This window comes from Mus caroli, chromosome 14 (assembly GCF_900094665.2).
Source record: "Mus caroli chromosome 14, CAROLI_EIJ_v1.1, whole genome shotgun sequence".
Lineage (NCBI taxonomy): Eukaryota > Metazoa > Chordata > Mammalia > Rodentia > Muridae > Mus > Mus caroli.
The window spans coordinates 85,959,589-85,979,241 of record NC_034583.1 but is presented as its reverse complement, the minus strand read 5'-3'; positions in this window follow the sequence as shown (position 1 = coordinate 85,979,241).

Sequence of the window (19,653 nt, the reverse complement as noted above, 5' to 3'; positions counted from 1 at the left end):
AACCTATTTTCATATTTACTATTTAGTATTCCAATATACTATTCTTTTTAATTCTCTAATTCAGTTTAATAATGATTTTTCCATCTAGTCATTATGGTATAATGGACAAATATTTGCAAAAATAAAGTAAATATCACATTGATTTCAATTAAAAATTACAGGTTTGTATGTAAGTTTGCAAACTTACAAGAACTTGGAGCTAATTGTAATCAATCACTAAATTACTGACTTCAATGTGCATAGTGTGAAATATACATATATACGTGAATACACACATACATACACATACACAAACATATTATATATATACATATATCATGATTGGCTGTTAAATTTCATGGACACATACTTTTTTATATTTTTCACACAGCAGGGTTACTCATATTCAGTAGAACAAATGTAAATTTAGGAAGCTTCTAGAAAATAGTAAACTATCATGCTAAGAATTAGGACACAGCATCAATTTCTTATACCAAGTTCTTCAGAGGACAGTAAATACAGATTGGATAAAATACCAAGAAAATCATGAAACTTGTTCAAGGTGTTGGTGGCATGGAGTGGCAATTTCCAGAAGAATCACTAATCACATTTTTTAAAGCTATTACGCCTAATGCTAGGCCCTGGCCATCATTGCTCAGCCTTCCTTTTCCTTCCAGGTTTATGACTCTAGCTCTTCTGCAATCCTCTGGCTTCTATAAATTTCCCCCTAATTAAAGAATATAAGAATTGTATTTCTTTCAAAGGAAAGACCCTGTTCCCCTGAAAGATCTGAACATGAGTATGTCTGTTGTTTTTTTCTAATCTAAAAAACTATTAAAATTTTCTTCTGAGTTTTTTTTTAAAATACTTATCTGTTATTTCATGAGCCCAAATTAAACTGTTCCTTGTGGTTCATAACTAGGAAATAATGAGAAAGGACAGAGCACAGAGTGTTTTTTTTCCTAGAAAATGTACATGTCGTTTCTACTGATTTTTCAGAAACTAACTTCCTAATTGCATGACCCTCTTACAAACAGCAGAGAATGAATGACAAAATCCTTTGTTACGGAAGACTCCTTGTTCTCCTTTGACCTACTATACCCTCTACATATGACATGGAAAGTACACTTGGGACTGTTGGTTCAAAGAAGACAAAGCAGAGCTTGGCTCATCTCTGCAATTTTCTAGGTTCCTTTATATTCTAGGCTTTACATAAATACACAGCTTATCAATGAAATCATATTTATCTACCAAACCATATTAGAATAACTGAATAGGGAAAAGATGCAACTACTATATGTAGATAAACTATCAAAAAAAGATAAACAACAACATTGCAGTAAAGGAAAGTCAATTCTTACTAAACAAATTATATATTCACAATAACTATATGTTCATATAACAATACACAGATGTCTTTTTTTTTTAATCAAAGCTATTTAGTCTCCTTGGCATGTCCAGGTACTATTCATGAAAAGGTAACCCTGGCCCATTGCTTCCAACAGTAATTGAATGCTTGACTTGTACAAACCCCTTTGTGCCTTCTCTAGACTCTTCTGAAGTTAACCTTCTATTTTTATGACACCCTACAATCTCTTATTGTTTTTATACCCAAAGAATGAAAAATATGTAAATATTTGTATGAAATTTTAACTTTGGGAATGCACTTATTTTCATAGTTACACATTTACATAATTATCAATTTTTACAATCAATATAGGTAAGTACCTGTGCAAGAAATTATTGTCATAAGATGCAGTCTTGCAACCTCAAGTTTGTTTATTCATTTCATGGGGTATAAGATCTTTGCCCTCATTTATTTTTCACTGCAGGGTAGGGTAGCCATGAGAAATATGAAAACTTCTTCTTTTCAAGACAATAGCATTGATACAATTTCTAATGACAGCTACTATTCTTCCGTGTTACTGAATACTAAGATAATCATTAAGAATATCAGTTTCCTATTTCAGTATTCAGAACTCCTTCTTTTTGAGGTACAAAATATTTAGTACTTTCTTTTCTACAAAGCTATAAATTAGGCAAGTATGTGCTTCTTTGTTGTCCTTTCATTGCTGTAGTGAAACATCATGATCAAGGTAATTTTTAAAAGAAAGTATTTATTTTAGGTTCACATTTTCAGAAGTTTGAGTCCATGATCAACATGATGGGTAACATGGCAACAGGCTGAAGGTCACGACATTGGAGCAGTAGTTGCATTCTTACAAATTGAGATAACACTGAACAACAAGGAAAGAGAGAGAGACAGAGAGACAGAGAGACAGAGAGACAGAGAGACAGAGGGACAGAGAGACAGAGAGAGACAGAGAGATTTTATAGGCTTTTATGTCCTCAAATTCTACAGATTTATACATGCCTTCTTCAATGAAATACCACCTCCCAATCCTTCCCAAAGTATTCTACTAACTCAGAATGACCAAGCATTTACAAATGAAACGGATTAATAAATTGTTATTTATGAATTATCTATACATTAGGATGAGTGGCATCACTCTTTATACCTTATGCATAGCAGACATTAACTAGAAATATAAAGAAAATGACTCCTCCAGCAAGGCCTTCTATTTTACCTAATAATATAGCACTGGGTGGACATAATTAAGCAATCAATTTCCTCACATTTTATTATTCTTTTTCTTCAACTCAATAATAAAAGCAGTGTTGACTTATCTTTAATATTTTACTTACAGTTAATGTACTCATTATCACTCATAATTACATTCATGGGTTTAAAATGAGAAAATATTACACCTACATGAAATTAGATACATATGATATCTAGTGCCTCATAAATTGCTTCATTGTAAGTTTGATAATATTCTTTATTTGCACGATACTTAATTTTCTCTCCATTTTCCTTCATTAAGAGTATTAGACATTTTATTAACTATAATAAGGCCTAAAAAGTACATTTATATTACTCATCATTTTATATTGCAGCTGAGACTAATAAAGATATTGAATTGAGACAGTATTGGTAATGTGATATCTTTAAGTAGCCATAATAGCTAAGGCCTGCTCATTTCAATTCTTTTATACAGAAAAATTGGCTGGATGATAGAGTTTAGGATTCTACTTTCAGAAAATTTTAGCTTGCAATGAAGAAAGACAAATGAGTGGCTACAGGATATGGTCCACATATATTAATTGGGTTTCAATATTTCCTTGTGTTAGAACTGCCAAGGCCTTCTTAATATGAAAATCTATCTCTTTAAGAGGACAACTGAGCTCCTCAGACTTACCCTAACGACTCCTCAGAGCTCCATTGGAATAACTGCCAACCAAAGAGTATACATGGATGGATCCATGGCTCCAGAAACATATGTAGAAGAAGACTTTTAGCTGGCATCATTGGGCCACGTGGAGGTCCTTGGTCCTGTGGAGGCTTGTTGTCCCAGCATACGGGGATGCTAGAAGGGTGAGGTGAGAAGAGGTGGGTGGGTGGGGAACACCCTCTTAGAGGGAAAGGGAGGGTGGGATGGGGGTTTGCCGATGGGAGACCAGGAAGGGGGACAACATTTAAAATATAACTACATAAAATAATCAAGTATTTGGTTATTATTAATCATTCCATTTGTTTACATCTTAAATGATATCCCACTTCCCGGTTTCCCTCTACCAACGCCCCATCCCAAAACTGCCCTCTCCCCTTTTTCTGTATAAGGGTGATCCCCTACCCACCAAACCTCTCCTTCTCAGACATCTCAGACCCCACATTATCTGACCTCTATCTCCTTCTTCAATATCTCCATTTACCATATGCATTACTGGAGAGAGTATACAGTAAATTATGTTTGCTTCTCAAGATTTCCCAAATAAGTTCACTCTTTTTCTTAAGAAAAAAAAATTAACTCTCTCTCTCTCTCTCTCTCTCTCTCTCTCTTCCTCCTGGAAAATACTTTCTCCAGATTTTTGTAATCTGTGACTATATATGTGTTGGAAGACCAGTCTATGAATTAGTGTCTTCCTTCATATGTATTATGATTTATGTTATAGCACACAGTATTTCTTTCTTTATAGAAATATGTTAAGATCATCCCTTTTAACAATGAAAATCTTTATTTTAATCTTCTACTACAATTATCCTCAGTAAGTGAACAGTCAGAATGTTTCCCCCATGTTTAGGTAATTGGCTAGCACACAATGGACAGTCAATTAAATATTTATGGGATAAGTAACTGAGTTCTATTTCTGTGCAGGTTTAATAGCTTTCATAAGAAGTCAAGGAGTTCTTTCACACAGAAAAAAATTCTTTTACTTAATTTGCTCTCATCCAGCTCTTCAGAGTGTGGTTCTCTTTTACCTCAGTCTAAACTTAATCTATTTGTATAATCACTTTATACTAGATAGCTATCAGATTAGCTGATGTTTATTACAGCGCCTAATTGCATCCTAAACTTTCAGTAACTGTTAATTATCAATAATTGCCAAACATTCAACCAGGATTGGCCTCTAGCTCTTTTAAAATGTTATTCAGAGAAGCTGAAAACTCAGGGTTGACATGACTGGAGAGACAGGAACTACGCTAATCATTATCATCTGTTTACACATATTATGTATAGTCTACTGAAAATGTCCTCAATATTAAAAGATGGGACCACATTTCCAATGTTCATAATGTAGCAAATTTCCATTTTGAGGCCTGGGAACATAAATTTTAGGGATTTGTTTCTCATTCTGTTTGTGTGAAATATAATTGAACATTTTCTTTTTCACTACAATAAATTTTATTTTGCTTATTTTTTTTCAGAAACACATGGTTCAACTTCAGCAAATAAATTAAATTCATTATCGGCTGGCAGTGGTGGCACACACCTTTAGTCCCAGCACTCAGGAGGCAGAAGCAAGTAAGTTCATCATACTTTAAAACAAACTGCAGAACAACATTTAAAAAAATTTGCTAGTGATGAATATATACAAGTCCTGTTCACATAATCTGATCTAGGTTCTCTCAAGTGTGAGACCTAAAATGATTTTGGAAATGCCACAATGTTAGTATCACACAGAGAATGAAGCAATATGGTAAACATTAAGAAAAAAATTTACTTAGATAAAAACAGAATTGAGTTTAGAAAAGTTAATGATGTTGATATTCACAAGAAATATCTTCTGTCATTGTTTTGGCAGTTATTTGTTAAAGGCAGAAATAACTTTTAAGGAAAAAAAATCAGTGGTGACTTTTAAGACTTAAAAATTGTGACAACAGTACAAGAAATTAAACTTCTATTGGTATTATATATTTGTTGAATAGGCATTATCTTGTCAATAAAACTTGATTCATAATGAAAAGAATCCTTTACAATTCAATTTTGAATAATGAAAACATTATAAATATAGTCCATGTATTCAATTTTAGTATTATATTTGCAGTTCTTTCTATAGTGAATTAAAAAAACAGTTTCATTATAAGCATCTTATATCTGCAAAAACACATTGATAATAAAAAAAGGTTTTACTTCTAGGACTATTCTCAATTTTAATGAAAAGAAAAATATACCAAGTATGAAGAAGTTCAACATCCTCAATATTTTATGAATGACATTGCCTTTCATTGCACTAGCCATTAGCACATCTTTTATTTCCTCTAAGATTCATTTTATTAGGAAACTGTCAATACTTTGATTTTCAAATCTACTATTTTATTAAGATATTTGAAATAATTCTTATTTTTTAATTACTTTTAAACTGAAGGTGCATCATTATTAGGTTTTGGAAATTAAATAGTCATTTTTCTCTGAAAGCTGAGGAATAGCTTGTTAGTATATTGAAAAATCCACACATGGTATGCACTCACTGATAATTCAATATTAGTCCAGAAGCTCCCAATACCCAAGATACAATTCACAGATCACATGAAGCTCAAGAAGAAGGAATGACAAGTGTGGATACTTCGGGGTTTCTTAGAAGGGGGATCAAGATACCCATAGGAGGAAATACAGAGACAATCTCCCATGAAGGTTTAATGCCCCAGTATAGGGGAATGCCAGGACAGGGAAATGGGTGTGGGTGGGTTGGTGAGCAGGGAAAGGTGGGTGCAAGAAGGTGTTTTCATAGGGGAAAACAGAAAAGGGGATAACATTTGAAATGTAAACAAAGAAAGTATCTAGTTAAAAAAAATCCATTGGAGTAATTCATTGCCACCTTTAGAAATTTAGCACTAAACTATTTTGTTTTCTAGTTATTCCCTGAACTCATTAATTCAGAATACAACTTACATGCTTGTTCTCTGTATACTATATGATATATCTCTCAGTGAAATAAGATTAAATATGTTTTCTTTTATTCAGTCTTACTGGTTACTAAATGAATTTAAGCATACATACATTTCTTTCAAAAGATATCTCATAGTTTCTCCTTTTTAAACCTAATCTGGAGATCTTTTCATAAATCTGAAATAATCAAAATATAAATATGTTTATTTAAACAATGCATTCCTGGAATTACATATTTGTCCAAAAATACAATATTGGTTTATTTATACAAGTAATTGAAGTTATATTTCACCGTTACTTTAGAAAGTATGGTAACTTTCATAATGTCTTAAAATTGATAAACTTGATCAAAAATGTTTTTAACAATTTCCTTTCTCCATCTACATTGAATACATCGGTGGAAAATTTAATAATGAAGATGTTTATATAATTGGATCCTTTGTATATGCATGGTATAAAAACATATCATAGGTGAAATTTGTTTCAGTGAGAATGAGGCATGACTCTAGTATGAGCCATAGCAGCAATATCAGGGAAACATTTCAATAGTCTACTTACAAGATGAGGTTGCATATGTCCATCTGATTACATAGCAGTGGTTATTAGGTTAGGTATTCAACAAGAATTATAAAATCACTACACTTCTTATAGAATCTACTTTCAAGAGGAGTTATAAGAATTGTAACTTCTAGAATATTGAACACTTCGTTGTTGTTGACTTTGGAACAAAAATATATGTGGAACATTCTCCAGCAAGCTATAGACTTCTTATTTCAAGTATCATTGTACCCTAAATAATAGAGAAATATCAGAAGAGAAAATTAGTTACTGATAACAATCTCTTTTCGACTCATTAAAATTGGAATTGGAATTTACTACCTATATTAGAAATTACAGAATTTTTATATAACTAGGGTTATATAAAAATGAGGTATGTTCTAGTATTTCAATATAAAGGCTTGGCACACTGTATATTATTCATTTACTGTATAGAGGATTGCAAACATACAAGTAACTACCAATCATATTCATCTAGAAAATTATTTAAGATAAAAGAGGGGATTTTGTTACTACAATAGTCAGACGTTTAAATCCCTAAAAATGTTTAGTATTCATGCATTCTGATGTATGATCACACTGATCAAAGGGCAAAGCCAAGTGAGACCACAGGAGCAGGGAGAGCTATGGCTTAAAAGACTTACAGTTTGCGTGAATGAAACATGAAGAAAAATGTCTACAAGTAGAATTTAAAAAAACTGAAGATTTCAGTTGTAAAACACACTCTCAGTATTATATTTATTATTTTACTAAGGACAACTAAAATCTTTCACTGAATCAATGCAATTTGCAATTAAAAAGCAAGAAAATATTGCATATTTAACTAAATATTTGATGAGAGTAGTTAGTTTGATCTCCATTTTATATTATTAATTGAGTTATATATGTATTGAATTGCATCAAATTATATAGTATAAGTTATAGTAAAATAATATAGAAATGCTAAATACAATGTACAAGTATGTAATACATAAAGCACTGCATACAATAATATATATATATGTAAATACACAAAATTAAAATGTATAATTTTCTTTTTTTTAATTTTTAATATTTTTATTACATATTTTCCTCAATTACATTTCCAATGCTATCCCAAAAGTCCCCAATAGCGCCCCCCACTTCCCTACCCACCCATTCCCATTCTTTTGGCCCTGGTATTCCCCTATATTGGGGCATATAAAGTTTGCAAGTCCAATGGGCCTCTCTTTCCATTGATGGCCGACTAGGCCATCTTTCGATACATATGCAGCTAGAGACAAGAGCTCCGGGGTTCTGGTTAGTACATCATGTTGTTCCAACAATAGGGTTGCAGATCCCTTTAGCTCCTTGGGTACTTTCTCTAGCTTCTCCATTGGGAGCCCTGTGATACATCCAATAGCTGTCTGTGACTGCCATATCCAGGGATCCATCCCATAANCAGCTTCTAAACGCTGACACCATTGCATACACTAGCAAGATTTTGCTGAAAGGACCCAAATATAGCTGTCTCTTGTGAGACGATGCCGGGGCCTAGCAAACACAGGAGTGGATGTTAAAATGTATAATTTTCAACCTTCACATTTAAAAATCAAAAGAATTACTGCTTTATAATAGTTCTGAAGAAGACAAAATGATACTTCCTACATTAATTCTAATGAATGAAGCTACTGAAACTTCTCTTGTCTCCAGAGCTGAATAGAAACAGAAATCAAACAATTCCTCCTAAGATCCCCCTACTTTGTTCAAACAGTAAAAACTTTCCTATCTAGGTCTATCTAGGTAGTGTGGTATTAGTAGAAAATAGATGTAGAGATCAACCAAACAAAATATGTGAGAAAATGATTTGCAAGATGAAAATAAAAGTCAGAATATATGTAAATATGAAAAGATATTTAGCACAGATACTTATAATTAGTCAATGTGCAGAAAATAAGAGACTGTCGAATTCTAGGCTTGAGATATATACCGGAGAGAGATAGATAGAGAGATAGAGATAGAAATAGAGATAGAGAGAGGGATAGAGGTAGAGATAGGCATAGGTATAGACATAGATATATATCTAAATATATTTCTGAAATATATACATATATATATATGTTGTGTGTGTTTGTGTGTATGTGTGTGTTTGTGTGTGTGTGTGTGTATTATCTCTTCCTCCCAAAGCTCAAATATCATTGCAAAAGGGGAGAAGTTCAAAAGAAACAGGCAATAGATTAATACAAAAAATCAGGATGTAGAGGCAGAACAAGGAAACAATGAATAGTAAATTACAGGAGTTGTAATAGCATGCACAAGAGCTATTCAACATACAGATAGACACCCAACATGGATGGGGCAGTGTTCATGAAGCTCCATGGTACCTAAAGGTGCTTTTGGGAATTGATAACTGCTGGGAGATGAAACGTCAGGTTTATTTGCCTGTTTTATTTTGTTTTGCATTAAGTTTAATGCTGGGACATAGAAAGTCAATTTATTTGTTTTTTAAGGTATAATTCCTGGTACTTGACTACATTCCAGTTGAAACTGATACATCCAAGTTTATATATGGTCACCGAAATTGATGAGTTTAAAAAGTCAAACATGATACCAACTTGGATGGTAAAGGAATGGTGAGAATGAAATCTGGAAGAATTTGAGAATGGGGAAAGAATAGTAACAAATTTTTTCATGAAGTTGTTAAATAATAATAGTAATGAGTAAAAATGTCACAGAGAGAAATGTTAAAGCCATAGGGATCTAATCATGTATATTTATTATTTATTCAAAAGTAATATTGTGGTGTTAAAAATAGAGCACAATTTGGAGAACAAAAAAAAAAAGGAAAATAAAATAAAACCATAACTGAAAAGGATATAATTGCGAGTTTCACATTTGTCATTCGAGAAATTCACTCTTAGAGATTAAACTGTCAATGAATAACTTTTGAGAGTTTAGAAGCAGGAATTTGACAACATTAAATATCAGTGAAGCTATGGAATACAGACTTACCACTCATAGCTGAATGCAATGCATTATGCTATATCCACGTTATCAACCACTCACTGAATTTCTATAAAGCACCATATGACCTCAGTATAATGGCTACCTAATCAAACAATGTGTGTTCACGCAAAATCAAAATTTGAATACACACAACAGCTTCATTCATAAGAACTTTGACCTAGATTATTTTTAAATACATTTGAATAAATTAATTGAATGACAAGCTCTATATCATGCATGTAAATACTAATCAATGATCATTCTCATTAGGTTTACATCAAGTTGTCACAAGCTATAGGAATTTGGGCAGAGGGAAACTCGATTGAGGAATTGCCCCCTACTAGATGGACTTATGTTCAAGGCTGTGCTGCATGTTCTTGCTTGAGAATTGATGGTGAAGGTCCTAGCTCACTATAAGAGTTGCCCTACCTGGGCTGGCCATGTTACATGTTATCTGAAAACAGAGGAATACTCTCTGAGAAACAAGCCAGGAAGCAGCACTTCTCTTCATTGTTTGCTTGAGTTCCTGCATCTATGTTCCTACTTTGAGTTATTCCTTTGATACTGGAATGTGCTGTGGGAGCACAAGTCAAATAAACCATTAACTTTTCTGGTCATCATTCCTTTTACAAATTATAATATTTTATTTTATTTTTGTATTTTTCTATTCCCTTTCATTTTCTTTCCCCTTTTTTCTTTTTTATATTTTGGAGGGAGTGGGGGCACATTGCTGTACTGCTTTGGCTATTCCTTCTTTAAATTAGATTTTAATTTTATTTTCTATTTTATATGAACTGATCATTAACAGACTTGGAATTATTAAAAAGACTAAAATTTTGAAGTGGTTGATTTTTTAAAGACTGTAGGACCTTTAAGGTTGAAATGCTTTACAGTGATAATATTATTAACATGACATCTATGGGAAGAAAAGGAAAGAAAATATTATGGTTTAATAGTGATGTGTTTGTCAAGTAAGAATATGGTTAATTGTGCTAGTTACTTTTATATCAGCTTGACACAAACTAGAGGCATTTTGGAAGAAGCAACCCTGGTTTTGAAAATGGTCCTACCAGATGGGCCTATTGCAAATGTGCTGTATATTATCTTCCTTGATCATTGATGTGAGAGGTCTAGGTTGTTGTAGGCAGTACCATCCCTGGGTAAGTGATTCAGGATTCTATAAGCCTCAACAATAATTAAGTAACTACAACTCTTTCATGGTCTCTTAATTTACAACCCCACATTCCTGCCTATGATCCTGCCAAACTCCTTCCAATGTGGAATATAATATTGAAGTATAAATCAAGTAAACACTTGCTTCCTCAGCTGATTTTGGTTATGATATTTTATGAGAGTAACAAAAATCTCTAAACAAGACAGTGATAAAATGAATATATTCAGAAGCCATGTGGAAGACTTATGGACAAATTTAAAATAAATATTAAGTAGGTGAATTTAATCAGCAACATGCTACTTCTATTATGATTTGTGTTAAATAATGATTGTCAAAAGGCCAAAACCAAACAAAACCAGTGTGGCTACTTTTATGTCTATGCTGTCTTAATAAGTGATAAAATTAAAGTAATAAGGTAAGGAGAAATAACATCTGAGGTTTAAAATAATTTTACATGTCTGAATTTTGTATTTAATGGGTGGAAGCACAAATTGCAGCACTGTAAATTTGGGTTATGGGAGTAAATCCTAGAAAAGGTACTGGGAGTAACTGCAGTGGAGAAAGCTGACAACCGCTGCCCTTGCCCTGTGGTCAAGGTCAACCCCATCCTGACACACCTATAAGGTTTTCATCCTTAAAACCTTAGCATCAGAATAATCCTCAAGAATGCAAAAATTACAAAAGAGCAGCAAGTGCATTCTACAGAAAGTCCTTAAAATTCTTCCAATCCAACAAATACCCTAATAGAAACCTTCAAAATCAGAAGACAGAAAATAAATAAATCAAAAAAAGGACTCTCAGAAATATCACAGCCAAGAAAAGTCAAAAGAAAGGTGACAACTACCTGGAATATCTTAACCTGATTCTTGAGCTAGAAGAAATTTGAATCAACTTGAAAGTGATACTATATACGACTAGTAGTCAGCGACCACACCAAAACAGTATCCATCACAATTAAGTCATGGAAATATGTTGTGCTGGCAATGGGAAACTAAGCACATGATATTCAAACTGTCTATACAGCATCCACAACATATTTTCTAAGCAATCAATATGCAAATGTAACAATTTTAGAAGAAATCTAATATTTTTATCATCATCAAATTCTTAAGGACATGACAGAGCTTTTAGTTATTTTCTAATTTCATATGTGCTTATGTGTATATGGAGATATTAAGAGCATTAATGGAAAATACTGAAAATGTTTATAACCTTTAACACATTTGCCATATCAATATCCTTATTGTTCATTTATGTTTCTGAATTTACTTAAATACCTTGTTCTACATGTGATAAAAAAAACAACAGATGTTTGTAAAATAGTTTTCCCTTTTACACTATTGTTGTTCCATACATAAAAATGTATAAATCTATAAATACAACCTGTGGAGTCTATTTTGTGTAGCTTATGTTTATATAATTTAGGGATAACCATTTAGTATTAGATAACCAACTTTTCTAGGCCAGCTGCTTCTCTTTTTCTAAGCAGTCATTAATTGTCTGCAGCTCTTAATTCAGTTGTGCAATTTCTCCCATGCATATAAGCATGTCAGTTGGTATGATCTTTGTTAAGTTATTGTCGTAGTTAAACTGTTATTGAAATTTTGTAGATACAACTTCCCTGTTCTATATAAGAGAAAAAGAATTAACGACAAATATCCTGGCCCTCTATCTCTTACCATCTTTCTGCCCTTCTATTACATTTCCTGAGTCCTTGATATAGTGGTTTTCTTCCTATTGTATGAACCGAGAGAGAGCAGTTCATGGTAATTTGTTTTTTGATTTTTGACCAGTGGCTTTCTGCAATGTTCTATTTCTACTATAAGAGAAGATTCTTTGCCAAAATGATAAAATAGAGTTTAAAAATGTATTGATTTATGCAAGTGTAATGAGTAGGTGTCTTCTACATTCTTTGGCCTCAAGTGTCCTAGGGAGTAGTCTAAGTTTACAGTACCAGGCATGAATTCCCTTTTATTCCATTAGTCTGATGTCTAATTACAAAGTTACTGGTTATTTCCAAAATAAAAACCATAAGGAGGTTGAACATACATGAAAACAGGATTTTTTTAATTTTTAATTTTTAGACTTTTTAAAAAGATATTCTAGCTCTTGAGAGGAGCTTTTTTTTTTTTTTTTTTGCACTGGGGGAGGGGCACACACCCAGGAGTGTATATGCATTCACTGTGTGTGTGTGTTTGTGGGGTTGCACATATTTTTAAGTATAATTGTAATTTTTGATGAACACAAAATGACATAATTCCCTGTAGCATTTCCGAATTCCTTTAGTGTTATTTTGTAGCCCTCCCTCCTTTCCTTTAACCAACTAATGGTGTCCTGCTAATGTTTTTCCCGGTTCCTTCTCCATAGGTGTTGTGTTCTAATATTCAAATCTGTAAAGTTTCTGCACAGTGTAAGCTTATTGTCCCCTAAGCTCATCTCTGTCCCTGAGTATGCTCACATCACTGTTCTGCAGACTTTTATAAAATAATAATGATAATAATAATAATTTGAAATCCAAAATAAAACATGAGCAAATGTTGTTTCAAAATGTAATCACACATTGCAGACATATTATTAAACATCAGGTTTTGAAGTTGTTTTGTCAAGATATATAAATGAAAAACTTTCAGAATGACTGGGCAGATATTTGTTTTAAGATTACATTTCACATATTAGTATACTGGGTTGTCTTCCTTGACAGTTGTTTTCTGATCCAGAGTCACACATGATGATCATTTCAAACACTCCGATTATTTCCTGTCCAGTGTCTCAAAAATGATTTGTATTCACAGAGTGAAGTAGTTAGTGGAAATAGAAAACTATATGCAGTATTGTTATGACTTAGAAATTGATGGTTCTTTTTTTACTTTATAAAAAATACAGTCATGTTATTTTATGAGTCCTGGGTTGGTTATGATCTTTCTGAAACTGACTGATAAAATAAGCTTTTCTTTAGGGAAAAAAACAAAGAGAATTTTATATAGAATGTTTTGCTTAAGCGTAAAGCAGCATGCAAACCTTGAAGGGAACGACTCAGACACGGAGTATGATGATTCCCACTAACTCTTGACAAAACTCTCAAGTCAGAGCTAGCTGTAACTGTCAACAATTTTTGTTATTTTTATTTGAAAAATGTCATTTTTATCAAGAAGCTTTACTTAGCATTAAGGAATTGTGTACTTTTATTATGTACCTGCCAACATCAAACCTGTGAGGATATCAGTGTGCAACAGGGAGATCAAGCGCTCTGCTGGCATATTTTGTCTGGCTGTTATGATGGTTTGTGAATTCTTTTTCACTTACAAGAACTTAATGCTTGTTGTTTAAATGTATTTTATCATGCCCCATGCAAATAAATGTACCCAATGCCTAGTTTTCTTGGTTCTCTAAATAATTTATATTCTTTATTTTATAATCAGTATTTTTCTTATCAGATTTGCAAGCTGTTTAGAAGTGTTATTGTGTCAGAATTATATAATTCATAATAAATTATTTATTGTGTTACAAGGAATAAGAAGAATGGATCTTAGTCAGCTTTTGATGACTGCAATAAAATACTTGAGATAATTAATTGAGAAGAAGAGAAGAGTTACTTTGGAAAATAAGTTTAGCTGTTCTAATCCACAATTTGTTGGCCCTATTTCCCCGGGTCTATTGCAGTAAAATAAGCTCAAAACGTGATGGATCTGAAAAAAAAAGAAAAGAAAAGAAAAGAAAAGAAAAGAAAAGAAAAGAAAAGAAAAGAAAAGAAAAGAAAAGAAAAGAAAAGGTCCAATGATCCCACAATTCACTTGAGAGCATATCTGTAATGCTTCTAGAATGTATTATGATTCTCACACTCAAAAGATTCTCGAATTGACCCTGAAGTTAGCATTTCAATCTTTGGGGAACATTGGCTCCACTCCCAACCCCATCACCTCTTTTTCTCTACAACTCTGCGTGCACATCAATTTACATAAAATCATACGATATGTGTATATATAATATGCTTGCATATGCGTGTATATGATGTGTGCATATGATATATGTGTTGTGGATAGCCTTGGGACTAATTATATTTGATGTTAATTCTGATCACCTGTAAGGGGTTGTGAACAAGGAACCAGTCAGCACTCAGGTGATTTCTTGTAAACCTGTTTGTAAAATAAAGGAGAGCTGGTGATTGGGAAGATAAAAGGGAACATGAAGTGGAAGATAAGGAGAAGGAAGAAGGAGAAAATGGAAGAGAGAGAGGACATAGAAGAGGAGGAAGAAGAAGAAAAGTGGAGCAGGAGCCCATGGCCTGCAGAAACTCCAAGTTCTAAGAGGTATCATAGATGGAGAAGATGGTAGTATAGTGGTAGATCTGCCCAATCTAGGCACACAGCATGTATTCATATGAATTGAGTAGTGTTTTCATTGCTGGGGCATACTTGGGATGGAGAAGTACTGCAACATATATTATGTGTGCATAACTAGAGTTACAATAAAAGATATATATCACTTGAAAAATTTATGTAAATTGGGCTATATTCTGGATCAGAAATGAAAACAAAAAAATAATAACTGCATAATAACATGAAAAATCCCTTAAATACATTTTCAGTTTTTAAAACATTTCAAGTGATTCCTCATGTTCTCAAAAATATTTTATTATAGTTATTTGAGATATATTTGATAATTTTTGAAACGTATTACATTATATCAAAGACATTTTATTGTAGATATCTGACTCTTATGTGTCTGTAAAAGAGTGATTATCAAGAATATTTTGAGGAAAGAAACTGGAATGTGAAGATAAAAAGTAGTAGATAAGGTTTTCAACAATCTAAATTTTTATCTATATCCAAGTATATTTAATGAAACTAAATGGTATTGAGAATTTTTTGTTAACAATATATTAAATGGTCTTAACAGGTGAAAAATAGTAGCCACATGAACTGTCAGGTAAGTCAATTTTCTTTTCATAATAGAATATTTTGTTTATAATTATTCCACACTATTAAGTTTTAAGCTTCAAATGTATTTGAGAAAATTTACTGATACAGCTATATTACATAATTCTTGGGATTCATATTCTTTAAATTGAAAAGGTTAAACTTATTGAAAATGATTAACTTTTTCAACTGTGTTATTTAGTAAATCATATGCATGCTTGTTTCATACAGTGATTTTTATTTGAGTAGTAAAACAATAATTCTTTTCTAATTTGATGTTTTGGCTTTTTTCTTCGATTTTTAGATTTGGTTCTAAGGACAGTTTCTGTATTAACGGGAATGTGCTTTTCAACAGAATATGCACTTAATTGGCACTGCTTCCATGGAATTTAATGCAATCTGATGTCATAGCTTCTCACCTAATTGGAGTGGTAATTCTCCTTAATAAGGACACTTGCACATAATTAGGTGAAATTCAAATGGGGCTTGTGGGTTCCGAGGAGGATCAAAGGTTGTTGATTCTTCCTTTACACCAAAAGTGTCTGCCACCAATTATCTCCTAAACAGAGGTTTGAACACGTGGTAGGAGACTTTTCAACCTGCTTCTTATACTTGAGGTTACTTTGGATTTTTATTTTTTTGTTATACCTGTTAAGATCAGCAAGAAAGTGTACTTTAGTCTTATTCCATAGTTATCACCTCTAACAGCTTACCTGTATTTTCCACATAGGCTAGCGCTAAGGTAACTCACTTTTGCTTGCTCAAGCAAACTACATAAAGTCTCTAATTTTAAGACAATATATTGCAAATTAAGGACAGAATATTCTTTTCTATTCTATGTATTTACCATTTTTAATCATTTTAATAATCTTGTTCTCAATTTGGGAAAACATCACTATTGTGCTTGCTTCTTTATAGAAGCTGACTTTTTAACTACTATTATATTTAATAATTATCAATAATCAACAGAAAGAAGAAAGATACTTCTTCTGAGGATACTTGTTTTTCAACATAAAATAACATATTTAAGTGGGTACTAAAAGATCACAGTGGAAAATTACATCATATATCTTTCTCTAAAGATAATTACATATAAAGCTATGAATATTTAAATTTGTATCATTTGTCAATTGGAAAAAAAATTTTTTTTATTACGTATTTTCCTCAATTACATTTCCAATGCTCTCCCAAAAGTCCCCCATACCCTCCCCTCCCCCCACTTCTTTTGCTTTGATTGAAGGCTTTGTCCATGAGCTGGAAACTTTTGCTCCCTGAAAAAAATACTCTAAAGTCAGCATCTGAGAGTTTTTGTGGCAGAGCCTGTTTCCTTTATATATCACTTACAGTTCATTTACTAAACTTCTGTTCTATGGAGTCCAAGACTCCAAAAAGGGAACTATTGTTGCTAGGTAAAAACAGGACAACACTAGCAAAGCCATTCTTCCTCACTGTGTCTAAATGGCTGGAAATGTCCAGATTCCCAACTCAAGAAGGTCTGAGAACTCTGCATGGAAGCAGTACTAAGAATACCATAGGGGACTCCTCATAGCATTGTCAGAGAGCTTTTCCTCATTGGGTGCATGCATCAGCTAATATGCATCCAATACAATGGTACTGTTGTGCTAGTGAAGAAGATACCCTTGATCTTCTAGGTTGGTACGTAGCTCCTATTATCCAACCTGGGAGGCTGCCTTTGTGTCCTCTTTACATGGTGCTTGTGGCCAACAGTTCTCTTGTTGCATCCTTTTCTTTTGTGTTGACACTTTTCACAAGACAGACTTGAGCTGGGGCTAGTTAGTTTGAGAGAGGAAGTATTATTTGGTGTTGCCCAATATAGACCTCATTATTGAAGAAGAATAGGATTCAGAAAACTGTGCTGTCAGCCAATGTCATTCTTTTAACAACCAGAAATGTTCTCATCTTCAAGAGAGCACCGACAGCCTGCACATATTTCTCACCTCCCCTTTTGTATTTTTAATAGCCTGATAGTCTCTTTCAGCACTAGGAAGTTTTGCAAGCAGGAAAGAAGCTTGCAGTTCAGTTTGTGGTTGATTCTGTTATGACTTACAATCAATTATTCTGTATTTTCATAAGTAACAAATTAACTAGTTGTTATATTAATTATTATAATAACAATTAACTAGTTTTCTACTAAGAAGAATTGCAAGAACTTGTATTATGAAGGCAGCTTATAAGCAGAGCCACTGTGACAAGCAGGTGTGAGAATGGCATCTCATATTAGGCTCTAGGACATTCTTTAACAAGTTCTGACACAGCTCTAAAAAAACTAACAGAGAACCATTGAGTCCCATTTTCAATTGAATTTTATGATATTCAGTTTTACCCTGTTAAAAAATAATTGAATTTAATTATTTTCCATATGTTTATATGTATGATACAAACAATGCCTAAGACAAGCATTTCCAGTTGTTTTTCTCCTTACATAAAGAAACCTTAAAACAGAGTAAAAAAAGAGATCAGGCTTTCTAAATAAATACAGTTGCAAGCATTAAGTATTTAATTTTAGACAAGTTACTTTATCTAATGTAATTTATCTTTTATATTCTTGAAGACTATGCCCCTACTTTTCTTCTAGTTAAGTCAACTAAATGCTCACAGGTAATATTTATTCAGGCAGATATAACCTTATCCTCACAGAAGTTAGATCATATAGGAAAATATAAACAATAATTAGAAGAAAACTCTTTGGCTGTTTCCATGTGAATCCTAACCAACAATTCACATATGAGAACAAAAACCTTCATTTATTCATTTTTGAAAATCATATTACATCTGGCTTTGAAATTTCATCTGATAGTGAAGACAGGAAATTGAATTTGATATGCCATTTGTGCCTTGCTCTATTGCTGCCTAGGGTTGTCTGAAAATAAGATTCAACTGAAGTAATAAAAGGGCCCCTTCATTGCTCTGCATCGTTATCCGATTCTGGCCACTCCCCATGGACGATTTGTCCACATTCATCAATACCTTGTCGTATGGAATATAGGTAGCTGTCAAAATATAATTCAAACACTTGTTTGTTTGGATTGTTCTCACTAACTTTCACATTTCTCAATAAAAAATTTTATTTAATATTTTAATACAATATATTGCGATCATATTCTCTACTCTCTATAGTTTCTCCCAAATCCTAGTTGTCTGAGGAATAATAATATGGATAAGTACTGAATCATGCAAACTGTATGAATATCGATTAATATAATCACTTAAGTTTTTTCTTCTTTTTGTTTAAATTCATCATTTTTGCATGTTAAACATGACTGGAAATTCTATGATAAGTCTCTATTTTTTATACTGTATAATTTTTATGTAACTATATTTTCTTCTGAATAATTTCTTGAGAAATACTCTGATTTACTTTAGATAACTCATTCATACAATTTTATTTTTGTCATGTTTTAATGCTATAATATTAATAATATTGAACCCCATAGATACATAAGTAAGAAATAGTTCCCTATTTTAGAAAGTATTAGGGTGAACTGATAATTTTTTTTTAATATTGGTAATAGTAACAATGAAACTGTCTAACCCTGGAGAGAGGAGGAAGAGGAGGAGGAGGAGGAAGAGGAGGAGTAGTAGAAATTTGGTTCTTGAACAGTGGTTTATTGTATACAAATCATCTATAATCCCTGTATACTATTCACTACTTTAAAAACAAAGCAAAATAAAATCCAAGGCTGTGTGAGGTTTTCTTATACCATACAGTGGCATTATTGTTTAGTCAATGCACTACTAAATGTGTCCTTAGATGGCCTGCTTTGGTGGTAGTTTCAATAACCAATAAACTTCCCTGGAAAAGAATGTAGGT